The sequence below is a fragment of the Apteryx rowi genome, unplaced genomic scaffold (genome assembly GCF_003343035.1).
Source record: "Apteryx rowi isolate R43461 unplaced genomic scaffold, aptRow1 scaffold_289, whole genome shotgun sequence".
Taxonomy (NCBI): Eukaryota; Metazoa; Chordata; class Aves; order Apterygiformes; family Apterygidae; genus Apteryx; species Apteryx rowi.
The window spans coordinates 452,013-464,211 of NW_020449296.1; the positions used below are offsets into that span (position 1 = coordinate 452,013).

General features: G+C 55.8%; 1 protein-coding gene across 11 annotated transcripts in view; it reads left to right on the plus strand.

Annotated features, from left to right (window-relative positions):
• Positions 1–12,199, plus strand: part of FAM214B (family with sequence similarity 214 member B) — a 34,333-nt gene that overhangs the window by 10,046 nt on the left and 12,088 nt on the right. For 2 of the 11 annotated variants that reach the window (XM_026069207.1, XM_026069199.1), the window contains exon 1: positions 8,116–8,245. The exons of the other annotated variants lie outside the window; for them this stretch is intronic. The gene's annotated coding sequence lies outside the window, so the exon portion shown is untranslated. Of the gene's footprint in view, positions 1–8,115; positions 8,246–12,199 lie in introns of those variants that run through there. 11 annotated transcript variants of the gene reach the window in all.

A 12,199-nucleotide genomic window follows, 5' to 3' on the forward strand; every position in this document is an offset into this window, starting at 1 on the left:
CATACTCTGTTCCAGCCTCTGTCCTTTTGCTGGCAGCTCTGAGCAGGTCACTACAGCAAGCATGTAAGTTAGTGGCATTGAGGCTTCTTCTACTTTTTCAAGTCCTGGGCAGGGAGAAATGTAGGGAGCAGAGAGCTGCTGTGAGAAGGACAACCCAGCAAGGGGTTCCTGGAAGCGGTGACTTCCTCTGTTCACCTTGGTAGATTGCTCATTCTCAAACTAGTGATCTGTGAGTCAACCCTTGTAACCAGGAAATATTTCAGCAGAAGCATCAACTTCACGTACTTCTTGCAGCTTAGCAAACTGCCCCCATCCACATTCAGAGAGCCTGAACTTCTCCTTCTATAGTTGCCCCAACTTCTCTTCCCATCCTGCCCTTTGCAGCAGCTGTGCTATAGAAGCAAGTCTGACATAAAGATGGGTGAATAAACTGGCTCCTCTCTGCTGACAGTTCCCAGCTGGCTGGCCTGAAATATGCTATTTCAAGGCAACAAGGTGCTGTCTCTGTCCTTCGGAGGGATGCTCTGCCACTCTTTTTTGCCACTTGGGCTGTAGAAGAGGAACACAAGGCAGTTGCAAGGGATCCTGCTTGATGTGGGAGAGACCTCAAAAGCAACAGTAGCTTAGCTAGCTCCTGTCCATTTTTCCCAGAGCCTGGCTGAAGGGTGGTGTTAAGGATGGCGTGTTACATCTGTTATTCACAAGTGGAGAGCTGTTCCTGGGAAATTGTTTCCGTTTGGCTCAAATCAGAGCAGTTCGCTAGCTGCTCTAACTGGATGTCGGGCACATCATTGTTGTTCGCTCTCAGCTCCCCCTTTTCCCTGGGGCTAGAGCAGGGACCTGACCTGGTCTAGGAGCTCACGTAGGTTCTCTCTGCTGTCTCAGAGACTCCCAGAGCTCACAGGGAAGCCCATCTTTTTCAATACTGACAGGCTGATTCAAGTATGTCCATTTTAATTGCTGGGCCTGTCCCACTGGTGGCTGCTAAGTTTTGTTCAGACGCTTACCCAGCTCTGTGACCTTGGTGACACCGTGACCATGGTGTTGGCTCTGCCTTTGACCTTGCTGATGACATGCAGTGAGCAGTGCAAATCTCTCACCCTGCCTCCCTAGAAGAGACCCTGGGGACTGAAGCATCCTGATGAAAGGAGGGGTGGTGTGTGGGGGAAGTCACTGGCTCCCTATGTGACCCTGGACAAGACTCCTGTTCTCTGTGTTTTGGTTTTCTTTTCCCTGAAAAGGGACAAAGGATCTGTGAGTGTATGGTGAGGATCAGGAGGCACTGGATACTGCACCTCTGTGTCATACAGGTAAAAATCCAGGGAGATCCATTAGCTGAACCAGCAGTTTTGGCATATAGTCCTGAACTTTGGCAGAAAATCATTCTTTGTCCCTATTAAATACATGAACTCTCAGCCTGAGACATTGTTCCTCCCTCCGTAGGCAAAGCATCGGTTAGTCTGGCCTTAGTTTCCCAGATGGCAGGGCCTTCTGACCCGGCTGGGGCTCTGTGACCCTGCTGGAGACCCAATGCTCGGCTGCCTTCTCCTTTTGTAGCACCAGCACTGCCTGTCCTAAGTAACCTGCATGTGGCTGTAGAAAAAATGCGACAGCTAGCCAAGTGCTCCTGGGTGGATATGACCAGAGCCCCTCATCAGCATGACTCTGACTTGCAGGGTGTGGAGCAGAAAGGGTAAAAGAAGAGTCTATGTCCGATCCCTGTATTTTTTTCCCATAATCGACGGGAAATGGATCCTTCAGCCATGAGGCTGCTGTAAGCAGAAGCACAGATCCACACACCAGGCGTATTGCACAGACCAGCATCTTCTGCGCACGCCTGCTCTCTCGTGCGTTCTTTGACGCAGATGGATGTGCTCTGGTACACAGAGCCTCTCAACGGCTGGGAGGCTTGTGCTGTAGCTCTTGCTGGGCTCCAGCATGGTGAGGAGCTGTGATGTGATGTGCAGTGTTCCTTTTGTAGCCTCTGTCTACTCTGGTCCCTTCTAAGAGAGAGGCTGAGTTTAGAAGAGCCTTTGGAAGGGAATGATGCTAGGGTGAATGTGAAAGGAGAGGATTTGGGGCAAAGCTTGTTTCATTTGAGCTACTGCCCCTAGTATTAAGGGAATCACTAGTCTGAGAAGCAGTTTGCAGAGACAGCATCATTGTGCATATAGCTTGTACTGTCTGGACTCAGGAACTGGCCAAGCCTGTGGGCCCTGCAAGGACTGCGGCACTAGCTGATGCTTAGTGACCAAAGCCGTGCTTTACAAGAGAGCTCTTCCTGGCTCCCAGGACTCTGAAAGCACAGTCTTCCTCTGCCCAAGCTCTGTGCCTGTCCCTTGGTCACCCCTCTGCCATCTGTAGGGCTGCCCACCCTGTTGTTTAGCAGAGTTGGGTAATGAGATGAACCAAGTGGCTCCCCTCCTCTTCTCCTCTTCCCAGGGAGAGTCTTGGGCTTCCAGCTCTGTCTTTGGCAGTCACCTGGAGAACCAAACTGAGAAAAGGCATGCCCTGGGGTGGCCTGGGAGGGCATGTGTTGGCTGTACCTGAAGGAAAGTTAGTCAGCAGGCAGCTAGCATATGGATCTGCGCTGTGGCAGTGCCGGGTAACCCTCCCAGAGCCAGAGGTGGGGAACAGGCTGCCAAAGGCCTGATAAAGTGAACGGGTTTGCCTGGAAGACAGCCTGGGAGCCTGGAGGAAACCCTCCCCCAGCCTCGCTCCTTATCTCGGCAGTGCTTACACATGGCAGCACTCCCACTCCCGGTCTGCCTTGCTGCCCCCGTCTCCCCGATGTGGACTTGAGCCAGTGGCGTCATCTCTGCTGCTGCGTGCTGCAGGAGACGAGGTGTTTGGTGCAGCCTGGCCAGTTTTCCTGCCTGATTTGCTGCCTTGCAGAGTTTGTGGCATTGCCCTGACAACTGTGGCAGGGTTGCACACACAGGGCTGTGGCATAAATGGGTGAGTCAGGCAGGAGGAGGGGGTGAATCACAGGGGAATGAGTCAACAGGAAGCCAAAGGCAGGTGCTCTCCCAGAGCTGGGCTTTAAGGGAGCCCAGGGGCCTGGCAGCCCAGGCTTGGTCCTCCAGGCAATGGGATGAAGGTGCCAGAGGAGAGCTGGGAAAGCCTCAGGGCTTGGCAAGTGAAGGTAGCGCCTGTGGCTGCTGCAGAGGCAGCGCGGCCTAGGCAGCAGAGCAGAGGGAACAGGCCAGGATCCCTGGGATCTGGCTCAGCCACGTGCCACACGTGGCCTGGGCAAGTGCTGAACCTGTTCTCTGCTCCTGTCTCCTCTCTCCTTCAGTACTCTGCCGTCCTGGTGGGGCCTGGGGATCCCATGGTGTTGAGGCTTTCCTGGGAGACACCGAAGACAAGCACCGTGGGGGAGCAGTGCAGTGACCAGGTATCCCAGCCTCCAGTACATGGGGTGAATCCTTGTCCCCAGGAGGCTGTGGGTTGTCCAGCCAGCCCTGGGCAAACTGAGCAGGTCTCTGTCCTGGTCGGACCCTGTCCACTAACCCTCCCCTGCACTCTGAGAGACTGGGAGGAGGATGGAAAAATTAATGATCCCTGCTGGGACAGAGAAGGATAAATGGATAGTTTTGTATTGAGTGATTATGGCATGCGGGAAGAACCGGGTTGGGATGATGCACTGCAGGCCTGGGGGCACAGGGTGATGCTGACTCCAAAAGCCCACCTGTGGTCTGGGCTCTGGCCCTGCTGCATAACCTGGGGGATGCTTGAGGGGATCGTGGAGGGCCGCTTTCCTCATCCAGGGACCTGTTCTGGGCTGTTTTGTTTTTGTCTTCCCTAGCTGGTCGCCGATGAGTTTGACTCCTTCAGATGGTGCTGCCCATCGCTCCTGGGGGCAGGTCCCCTATGGGCATGATGGTCGTAAGCCCCATAATGGTGCCACAGCAGTAAAGCCAAAGCTCTATGTGTTTAGGGCCAAACTTCTTGGAGCAGGTACTTGGGATTCCCAACACAGGGTGACGTGGGCACGTGGCAATGGGAACTGAAATATGCACCTGGTATCTCTAACAAGCAGAGCTGTGGATCAAATTCTCAAACCAAAACAGTGCTCACTGGTTTCAGTGTTGTGGCAAGTAGTGTCCCTAAGGTCTGTAGGGCTCTGTTGCTCAGGCCAGCTGCAGGTACCTGCTGTCCTCGCTGGCTATATGCTTGGCTGGGAGGGATGGAGATTAACAGGCTCCGGTTTTCTCCAGAGATACCCTGGAGGTCTGGCCCTGCCCTGGGGCTGAGGCAGGCTGGCATGCTGCAGTGCGTTGTGTTTGCAGCCTGTTCAGCCTGTTCAGGTGAGAGGAGGAAGGGCTTGCATGCGGTTGTGCGTCTTGTCCACTTGTGGGAGGCATCACGCTGGGGTAGGACGTGGTGGAGTCCCTCTGCCGAGCCTGGCTGAGTGGTTTCCCTCCTGCCATGGGTGACCAGTCATCTGCTTTGCCTGTCGCAGATTGTGAGTTCAGTTGTTGCAGATTAACCTTCTGCCCCTGCTCCAAGTGAACTGTGTGAATTGAGAGTGAGGGTGTCCTGTGCTCTTAGAGGAGTTTGCCTTGTTGGCATCTCCATCAGGGCCTGATAAGGCCAGACTGGCTGCGAGCTCCTCGACAGTGCTGGTTGAAATGGATGGGGGGATATTGCAGGAGAGACAATGCTACCCGTGCATGGTCTGCATCCCCATCTTCCAGCTGGGCCGTGCTGGGCTCTGGCCAGTCAGTGTGTCCCTGTTGCACAGACCTTCTCATCCCTTCCTTAAAATGCAGAGCCTCACCCAGGCTTGCAGGTGGTTGTGTCCTCAAGGCAGTACCTCTCCAACAGAGGTGTGGCTGGCACTGAATGCCTGCCCAGATCCAAAGCTTCCAGATTGAAAGCGTGACTAATTGCAGATTAATGCATTTCTTTCCCCTTTCGTCCTTCCCCGCCCTGAGTCTGAACTGCTTATGGTGTCAGTGGAGGAGGTTTTGGGCTCCCCAGGATAAGGCAGACATGGACAAATGAGAGAGAGTTCAGCTGAGATGCTGAGGGGCTGGAGGTCAGGGCAAATGAGGAGAGGCTGAGAGCAGTGGGGCTGTACAACCTGGAGAAGGGAAGGCAAAGGGGTCTCATTGCTGTTGTCAGCTGCCTGATGGGGATTTGGAGAGAAGCTGGAGCAAGGCTCTTCTGGGAAGTGTCCAGGGACAGGATGTTGGGCAGCGGCACAAGATGCATCAAGGAAAATTCCTGTCAGATTTTAGGAAAAGTATTTCCCACGAGGGCAGTCAAATCCTAGAGCAGGCCCGGACAAGGGGGGTAATCTTCAACTCTGGAGGCTTTCAGCCCTCAATGGGGCCAGGCCCTGAGCAACCTACTCCAGGTCGGCCTCACTTGGAGCAGGATTGGACCAAGACCTCCCGAGGTCCCCTTCTACCTGTGCTATTCCACGGATCTGCAGTTCTCAGGGCAGCTGGCAATGTTGCACCTCAGGGCCTATTGGACCAACCTGCCTGCAGTTGAGCAGAGAGCTCAGAGGTTTGTTCTGTTTGTCGCCTTTGCTGCGTCTTGGCACAGTGAGTACCAGCACTTCTGTGTGGGTCCATCTCTCGTCCGCGTGGTGCTAACAGTGTTGGGGGACAGAGGCACTGCCTGAGCAGGATTGCCCACCTCATTGCTCTGCCTCCACCTATCTTAGCTGGAGCACCCTTCTCTCCAGAGGACTGTTTTTTCCCTACCTGCGTGAGTATGAAAAGTTTGGCTCTGACACACAGGCAGTAAAGCACGGGGCAATAAACCATCCACCCTGCTCCGCTGGCAGTGCAGAGCTGTGATCTGCAGGGGATGTTCGTGTTGCCAGGAGGCTGGAGAGGACGCTGGCCCCCAACCCTCCGGGTGGAAGGGCTCCAGGTTTATCTTCCCTGTGGTGCCTATCTCAGGCCCAGAGACGGTGGCGATCAAAGGGGAAGTCACCAGTAGTCTTTTTAAAGGCTCCAGCTGCCTGACCATCCCGAGCAGATAGGGAGCAGATGGAGGCTGAGATGAGCCCAGAGGACTGTCTGGAAAGAATTACATGCTCCCAGTATTTTCTGTTTCTTTGCCAGCCTTTTATTCTCATGGCTGCTCTTTTCTTGATCCTGTCCTTCTGCAAGGCTGGCTGCTGGCAGCCTCGTCAGCCTTGTCTTCAGGAACAACTCCGTTCTGCAATTTAATGAGTCTCCTAACTTTGACCCTAGTGTCTGATGGTCCAGAAGCCTGTGTCTGGTGTGTGAGTGCTAAAATGGTTTTTAGTGCTTGCATTGTCCCCTCTGCCAGAGTAATAAATTGGAGCAAAGGGGGTTGTGTGTAGCCACAGAGCCTGGGCACAGCTGACCTGCAGCAGTAGCTGCATGCGCCTCCCCATCCGGCAGAGACTGGAAGGATGTCCCCAGCATTCAGGCTCCCCAGACACTTTTATGTGGGTTTCCACTGTCTAGGAGGTTCCCATGGGCCTGTATTTGTCCCCGGATCCCTTCTCAAGTTGCTCATCTAGGCCTTTCCCTTGGGCTTGTTGGTGCGGGGCTGCCGCTGGGGTCAGAGAGCTGTGCTCTCTCCCTTCCCCCGGCTGCCTCTCCTCGCAGTCCAGTTGTTACTCAATACTGCTCTGGGCACTGTTGCGTTACTTGGATATCTCTGTTACAACACCCGCGCTCATCGAGAGCAGCAGGGTCTGGTGGTCTGAGCCAAGAGGCCCCTAAGGTCTGTTCCCAGCTCCACGGGTAAATCACTCTGTGGCTTGGGACTAGTCAATTCCTCGTAGTCCGTGGAGAGCTGTCAGGGCTTTTGTGGACTCCATCTCCCTATGAATGTCAGAGCTGGGGGGGTCTGTGTCCCTTGTGGCATGGCTGCCATCAGGGTTTAAGGGGGTTTTTGGCCCAGTTGCCATGGTAAAGCTGGTTTCTGAGATCACTGAGCTTTGCGTATTCCTGCTGAAGGTGTGCAGCAAAACATGGACTGCAGCAGTAACAAGGAAGTCGTCTTGTTTTATGGGGGCTGATGTGGCAGCTTGTGTCTTGCATAGGAAGGTTGTCTGGGGATGCAGCTGTGTCTTGAACCTACCCCTGTTCCCTATCACTTCCGCAAAGACAGAGGATGCTGTTACGTCAGCATACCCTGCGCTGTGCGGTCCATGCAGGCTGCACCTGCCTGATAGCCCCGAGGGCAGGTCCCTTGTGGCCTCTGTCTCACATGAGGCACTGGTTGGGCTTTGGCTTCCTGAATGCTGCCATCTCCATGCAACATCTGAGCATCAGGCCCTATGGGCACCCCAGCTACATTGCTGCACAGAGCCCTGGGCTGCTATTTCAGAGCCCTGCCCTAGCTATAAGGTGGTGGTGAGTATGCGGGGCAGAGGGTTTTGCTGTCTGCAAGACCCAGGGGCAATTCGGAGTGTGTGGACCGGGATGTTTGCCAGTTCCATGGGGTGAAGTAGGAGCTGATGCAGCACTGCTGGGCCTTGCCTCCTGCTGCCCTGCATGGGCCCGTGGCTTGGGTATGCCTCTGGGGCTGGAGTTGGACACACCAATTCCTCATCCCTCCTTGTTTGCCTTTGAAGGGACTTGTGCACCCCTGGGTTTCCCACCAGCATGGGCAGCAGTGTGAGTGTTCAGGTGACAGTGGTGACATCTTTTCCTGGTGCCTCAGCAGATCTCTTACCTCTCCCTTCCTTCAGGCTTGCTGGAAGGAGAGACCTTGCCTTCATTTGACAAGGTACAGGACATTGAATTGATGGTGGAAATGCCCCTTCTCTGTGATAACGCTTTACAGTCAAGCAAGTATAGAGCACAAATACCTACCCTGCCTGTATCACCGCTTTGGCTTTTGCTAGACTTGAGGCTTTCTGAATCGCAGCTGGAAAGGGGCGAATCGGGTGGGTATGCATGCGTATGTATCTAGGGTATCTCCTCCCCCCATGCCATGTAGATGTCAAGCATGGGGAATGGAAAAGAAGCTGAATGTTGCCACTGCTGCTGCAGCCTTATCTGCAAGCTGCAGCTTTGAAATGCTGAGCCGGAGGCCTGAGTGGCTATGCCCAAGCGCCTCCCTTGAAGGGTTCTTACGGTAAAAGGAAGTATATCGCAAGAGGGGTTGCGGTGCGAATGGACAGTTCCCACGGGGTAAATGCTGCATACACAGTCCTTGCTACCCTTCTCACCACAGGCACTGAGCTTGTTCCCTCTTCCAGTGCCCAGCTTTGAGGCCTGCGTGTCAAGAGCTGCTTCAGGTAATGCAGCATCCCTGGGACCTTCTCCACTGCTCTGCAGTGCCCTTATGACAGTTTAGGGGACGTTGGAAGGATGGTGTTCCTGTGGCTCTCCACGTGGGTATCGGGGACTCCTTGGTGGGTCTCATGTGAGTTGAGTGCAAAGAGGCTCGGGCTGGCAAGGCTGTAGGTAGGTGAGTGGCAGTCGGGGATGGAGAAGACTAGGGTAAGTTATGGCAGTTGCTGCAGAGATCAGAAGGGGACAGAGCACAGGTGAAGAGCTGGGGACTCTGGGGACATGTGTGGGGGTGCAAGTAAACAGGGCAGGGTCTGATGGTTGTGGAGGGCAGGGCTTGGGGTGGGAGCGAGGAAGAGCATGCTTTAGGGAACACTGAGCCACACTGCCGTGAGAAGGATGTAGGGAAGCTGAAGGTCTGTGTATCCGGGCTCAGGCAGTGTGGATTATTACAGGGAGTCAGGGCATGGGAGGGGCTGGAAAGAGCTGGCTTGGTAAGGAGGGATGATGGAGCTGTGAATGGCTGTGGTTGTGTATGGTGGTGAGGGGGCAGGAGGTGGGTGTTGAACTAGGGAGCAGAGGGGAGACAGCAGAGGTCCCGTTGCTGCCAGCCGTTCAGATTGCCGTGCCGTCTTCTCCCAGTGCTCGAAGCATCAGCCCCCTCGCAAGCCTGCAAGGGGCAGGGGTCCCCCTCTGCAACCCTGTCACCCGGAGCACCCTGTCAGGGTCCACATTTCTGTACCCGCCTCACAGCAATGACGAGCGGTCCGTTCACGTCGCACAGTTAGAACACACTTCCCGCAGTGGACAGCCTGGGACAGGGAGCTGATGGGATGTGAACTAACAGTGAGTGATCTCTCTTTCCACTGTGGTTGAGTTGAACAGGTCAGGATAGGGTTCCCCAGGGTTTCTGATACAGGCAATAACCCCAGGGCATTATTCCTCCCCTTGGGACATGAGATGTGCAGGCTAAAAGAAGTGTTACTCCTAACATTTGTACAGCACCTACTACAGTGAGGGTCTGGACCTGCTTGGGGCTGGGGGCTACGAATGTCCTTATTAAACTTTCAACGTGGTGGTGTGAAGGTGCCCCAGTCACAGCTGAAGACCCCAGGCATTGCACAAGCACAGAGCAGAAGTGGTCCCTTTCCCTCCATCAGGACTGATCAGGCTTCTTGTGGCCGTCCGGTGACTGGGTGCATGCCCACGTGACTGTGTAGTTGCTAACGGTGGAAAATTTTCCATCGGTTCCAGTTGGCACCGAGGTCTGGAACAGAGCAGCAAGTCTGTGTGGTTGTCTGGCAGCTGGGGCCCGGGTTCCTCTAGCTGCCACCTCCAGAGATTGGCAGAAAACTGAAATGGAGCCCACGGACATGTCCCTGCGCGTGGACAACTAGGGGCTTGCTTTTGCTGCAAAAAAAGCTGTGGGCTCCTTCTTTGTTGCTCCGGGGTAACGACCACAGCCGCCCTCCTGCAGGAAAGGCAGTGAGGCTGCCGTGCTACTGCAAGGTCAACTCCAGAGAGCGTGCGGCGTTGAGATCTGCAAATTCGCCTTGCTGTAAAACTCGCGTGCGTGGTGTTGGCCATGCTTTCCCCTCGGGAGCAGTGGCATGCAGTAGTTACCCCGAGGTGAAAAGACACAGCTCTTTATGAAGCGAAGCAAGCCCGGAGGAATTTTCCCCTTGTGGCCAGCTGTTGTCCTGGGCCTGGCTTGCGTCCTCCAGCACTTCCCACTCCGCGTTTCCTCGGGGAGGGGACCGGGGGCCGGCCCACCCTCCGGACTCCCTTCGCCGGGTGAGTGGGTGCCACCTCGGGTTCGCTGGGGTAAGTGGCTGTGGTGGAGCCCAGCAGCATCCTGTTGTCTCTGCAGGGATCCTCTTGGGCAGCAGAGAGTTTTTCCCCACCCCCAGCTCTGCTGCTGCCTCTTTGTTTTCTGGCAGAAGCCTCCGTGCCTTTTCATTGCCGTTGAGGCGCTGAGCAGGAGCCTACATGTGCCGTGTGTGTGTCTCGCCGGGAATGTGATGCGGGCTGGCGAGCCTGCCGGGCTGCGCGTCTCCCTCGCGGGGCTGCAGAGGCCAGCTGGCAGCTTTGGGGGCTCCTTTCCGTGGGCTGTTCCTCTGCTCGAGCAGGGCTTTGAGGCTGCTTTCACACTGGCAGCGTTTCTGCACCTTGCCACAAGTGGAGTAAGTTGGATGGGAAGGGGACAGTTCTCAGCTCGGCTCTGCTCGGGGCTTGGGCTCTCTGCTGCGGTCCTCTCGTGCCGTCACTCCTGCTGAGAAGATACCTGAGATTAGAGCAGTGCAAAGGAATATGGGGGGGGGGGGCTGCGGATCTGGATACGGCAGTGGCTAAGGATTGCTTGTGCTGTGCCTGCCTCTCTGTGTATTTGATCTCTCGACTTCCAGCGGGGACTGAATTCCTGTGCTGGATTCTGGGCTCGGCTCTTGTGAAAGGATCCAATTATTTCAGAGCTTTGAGCATCTCCATTTGCTGCCCATATTTGCAGCGCCCGGGTCTGCGCTGGCTGGAATTCCAAGTGATTAACGTGACTGTGACATCCCTCCTAGGGGTGTTATCTTTGCTTGCTGTCCCCCACCGCCCCCCTCTTCCTCCTCCAGCAGCGAGCGAGCGAGACAGGCAGGCAGAGACAAAGGTCTGTCCTCAACCTGGGCTGTCCTCCCCGTGAGCGGCTGCTGCATGGGATTTCCCCGCTCTGCATGCTGCAGGTTTCGTGGGCTCCTGATTAACGTTTGAGCCGGGAGGCTGTAGGCTGTATCACTGAGGTTTGAGCCTGCTGGGCTGGGTGGGCAGGGGGTGCTGCCGGCTTTGGAGAGCCGGCTGATTGTCCTGCCGGGTTTTAAGCTGCTTTTCATTCTTTGACTGTGCTTTTCTGGGGAGATGGGCAACTGTGCATGGAGGGGAGGTTAGCACGGGGGGGTATGGGGGGGTTGGACATGGGGGAAAGCTGTACACAGGTGGCTGTTGTGTAGTGGGATCTGCCTGCAGACCCTGCGAGCCCCCCTTCGCAGCCGCAGGCTATTGTCATCGGCTCTGTTTGCATGCGAGGCACCGAGGCAAGGTGTGCGGAGGTGATCTGTGTGGGGTGTCAGAGCAAGCAAGGGGTGAGCCGCCAGGCCAGCAGCTCTGCTCTGGCCTCCTAAGCCGCTGGGAGAGATTTCATTGTGTTATCCCAGGTCGAGCGAGCGGAAGGGCTCAGCCCCCACATAGCCTCCTATGGCACCTTGCGCGTGGGCCTGGGGCTGGGAAGGCACCGTGCACCGCTGGGCAGACCTCAGCCCGCAGGGAGGCCGGGGAGCCGGTGGGGCGTCCGGTTGCTCAGGAGCCTGCTGGAGCCACGGTGAGGCTCCCTGCGGGGAGGGCTGCTCTGTCCTCGGGGCTTCTGCACCCTGCTGTGGTGCACCTGGACAGTGTCCCCTCTTGCGGGCTGGGAGGAAGGGCAGCAGCAGCACCTCCCTGACATGAGTGCTGCCGGGTAGAGGGAAGTGTGGGGTTTGTCTCTGTAGAAGCTGTCTTTGATGATTTCTAGGAGCTTGCAGCTTCTAACATGGGCACTCCCTCTTGCCCCATCCTTCCCTTCTGGGCTTGGGCTTCCTCCCTGTTATCTGCACAGGGGCCAGCACTGAGCAAGGCTCTGCAGCTGCATAAATCTGGTACAGCAGGAGGCTTCCTTCTGAGGAGCCCCTGAGAGCAGCACTTGCCTCTGCAGTGGGGCAGGGACGCTCCCTCTCTCTGCATCATCCTTTTTTCCCTTCTCCCTTGTTTCCACCAAGTGTGGTCTCCTTCCTCCCTGACCCAAATCCCAGGGGAGAGCCAGAGCCATGTCTACTCCTTTCATCTCTCCCTTCAGGTACAGTTTGCTGCTGGAGCATCTCCCTCACTAGTTTCTGCATAGTGTTGCCACCTCTCCCATGGATGGTGCTATAAGTGGTTCCCATCTC